Here is a 2,990-nt window from a genome sequence, read left to right as displayed (position 1 = left end):
TGATGCACACCCCAGAGGGTGGCAGGGCCCAGGTGACCCACCAGGCAGACGCCGCTGTCCTGCGAGGGCAGTTCATGAGCGGTGTCCAGAGGTCTGCGGGACTGTCCCTGGGAGCCAGGGTGCCCCTCAAGCCAGGAGTTTAGCATCTCACAGTGGGGTGGCCCACTGACACCCCGGCATTTCCCTCACCCACTCTCTGCACGGGAGACCCCACGTCTGAGCCCTCCAGGGTCAGAGGGCGCTGGGCCCTCACCGCTGCCCGCCCCCCTCCCACCGGGGGCCCTCAGCTGCCTCCTACGTTCTCAGGGTGCTGAGTCTGCCCTTGGGAGCAGGGGCGGGGGCGCTGTGGACGGTGCCAAGGGCGGAGGGGGGTGGGGAGGGAGGAGGTCTGAGAGAATTCCGGACGGGAAGGTGGAGGGGGGACATGGCTTGAACATCTGGCGGAGGTGGGACCCGCGCTGGGGCCCCAAGGCTGGCCCTGCCTGATTGGCCAGTTGCATGGGGGCGGGGCCCTGGGGCGGGGCCTGGGCTGTTAGAAAAAGCCCGGGCTAGGGCTGGGAGAGCAGGGTGCGGGTGGGGGGAGGTGGGTGGGATGGGTGAGGGTGGCTGGGTTGGTGGGGGAACTTGGGGAAGCGGGGGAGCCGTGGGGTAACCAGGGAAGCGTGGGGTACTGGGGGGAACAAGGGAAGCATTTGGGCAGGAGGTCAGGCAGCATGTGGGCCAAGGAGCACCTTGGAATCCTGGAGTCTGGCAGGAGCGAGGCAGGTGGGGGCGCGGGGGCGCCCAAGGGGGCTGAGGCAGGAGAAGGGGGAGCCAGGCATTCACCCCGGTCACTTTTGGTTCAGGATGTGGCGGCTGGTTGGACTCAGGGGAGCTGAGTGAGGGTCCAGCCCGGACCCGGGCCAGGGGTGGGCAGCAGGGTCGGCTGGCCATTTCTCTCCAGGCCTCGGTCCAGTAGTCTCTTGGTGGACGGGGACTCGGGCCCAGGGCTGGTGAGGAGGCGGCCAGCCTCCCTGCAGAGCAGCGTGGAAGGTCGAGAGGCAGCACAGGTGATATCTCCTCGGGGGGAGCCGAGGGAGGCAGGCTGGGGGGCTGCGGCCGCCCCAGGTAGAAAGGGCACTAGAAAGGACAAGGTAGGCCGCTGCAGCTGCCAGGGACGTGATTGGTGGCCCTGGAGGGCAGCAGGCAAGAAGCAGGGACCCAGCGCGTGCGGGAGCAGGATGGGCCGGGCTGGAGAGGGCAGAGGGCACGTAGGGGGCCAGCTAGTTGTCGCAGCATCTCACCCACCGTCTTCATCTGAAGAAGCAGGACAGGGGGGGCTCCTGGGGGAGCTTCGAGGGCAGGAGAAAGGGGACAGAGGGCGCAGTGCCAGGGAGAACACCAGGAGTGGACCGTGGCCGGGTCCCTAGGGATCCTTCTGCCTCACAACTGCAGGGGGGACCCGGTCCCGTTCTGCGGGGCGCCACTGCGACCCAGGGGCTGGCGTGGGGCGGATCTCAGTGTCCTCTCTTGACACTGGGGTCTTCGCCGCTCAGCTCGTGGGGTTGAAAGTTAGGACAGGACAGATTCAGGGGAGTCAAGGGCATCAGCGAGACCAGGCGAGGCCAGGTAGGCGGGGCAGTGTGAGTGGGGCTCAGGGGAGGGGTGTTGGACACGGCAGGGGGCAGGCCATGGGGACCTTCTGCAGGCCTGGGGCCAAGGCGGGCCCCGGCGGGGACAGAGCAGAAGGGGCAGACGCTGGCGGAACATGCACAGCACCTGGAGACCAGGGTGAGGATGAAGACACTCCGCCCCCCTTCAGCTCCCGCCCACCTCTGGCACCCACCCAACACCCCTACCCCCCTCTGCCCACAGTCCGGTCTCCAGGGAAGTGGAGGAGAGGGCCAGTGACCACGAAGGCCGGGCCCAGGTCGGGCTGACAGGATGAGAAAGCTGTGACATGGTCCGGAGTGATGAGAGAAGCACAGGAGAGGACGTCCGGCCTTCCTGGCAGGTGAGCTCCCCACCTGGGCCAGCAGGCCTGCGGGGGAGGGGGGGATGGGGGATTCACCCCTCCACCGCCCCTTTCTCTCTCTCAGCTGGCTGCGGGACATGCTGCCGCACTTCCAGGGTTCCAGAACTTTTACTGTGGAGTCCACACCACCGGCTCTTAGGATTCCAGAACTCTCTTTGACAAGGTGGGGCGGGGCTCTCCTAGGTCTGGGCTCTGGCAAAATTGGGGAGCCAGAGCGGGAGGAGCCTCATCCCCCACCCTGCGCTTCCGCAGAAACGGTGCTACCCAGCTCAAGTCTGGGCCTGGAACTCCGCTCTCACGCATCCATTCCGAACCGCAACTCCACCCCAACCTCCGCTGACTCCATAGGTAAGGCCAGCAGCCTGGGGGGCCGCCCTTGCCTCCCCCCCAACCCGCCCCCGGCCACCTGCCAACTCTCCACTCTGACCCGCAGTTGAAGACAAGGAATCCTGGGAGCCACCTGCAGCAGCACCGCCCACCAGCGCCTCCAACCCCGCGGCCACCACCCTGCCCTGGACAAGCGGCTCGTGGTCCGGCACGACGCCACCCCCTCCCCTCTCTTCTGTCGTTCTTTCTCTCTCTCTCTCCTCACCCCTCTCCAGTTCCCCACTTTTCTTCCTTCCTCTCTTTGCGCAGGAGACCCCCCCTCCGGACTCCGTCTCCCCCCAACATTATTTGCACTAAGTCGTTTGCACTGGTCCGGAGTCCGGGAGAACAGTCCTCTGCGCGTGTGCCTGTCACCCCAGGGCCCCCTGGCGGCCTTCCCCCACCTTGGGGAGCCGGGGGGTCGTGTGTTTGGGCCCCGCCCGCCCTCCTCGCCTGGAAAGCTCCACGAGACCGGAGCAAAGGCACACATTCCATTGTTCTCGCTCGTGCCCCTCCCCCGCCGGCTTCACCAGAAGTCGGCCATCAATAAACACAGTTACAGCAGCTCAGGGACTCTGGCGTCCGGCTCTTTACCTGGGGTGTGCCTGCC

General features: G+C 66.7%; 1 long non-coding RNA gene across 1 annotated transcript; it reads left to right on the top strand.

Moving 5' to 3' along the window:
• The first annotated feature begins 1,661 nt into the window (after positions 1–1,661).
• LOC123521691 lies at positions 1,662–2,953 on the top strand. Its single transcript, XR_006680072.1, has 5 exons — positions 1,662–1,770; positions 1,855–1,993; positions 2,079–2,177; positions 2,267–2,362; positions 2,448–2,953. It is a non-coding gene; the product is annotated as an uncharacterized LOC123521691 (long non-coding RNA).
• The last annotated feature ends 37 nt before the right edge of the window (positions 2,954–2,990 follow it).

The sequence above is a fragment of the Echinops telfairi genome, unplaced genomic scaffold, assembly GCF_000313985.2.
Source record: "Echinops telfairi isolate 266 unplaced genomic scaffold, ASM31398v2 ScPeMD7_37;HRSCAF=141, whole genome shotgun sequence".
NCBI classification, from domain to species: domain Eukaryota; kingdom Metazoa; phylum Chordata; class Mammalia; order Afrosoricida; family Tenrecidae; genus Echinops; species Echinops telfairi.
This window is presented reverse-complemented; position numbering and strand designations above follow the sequence as displayed.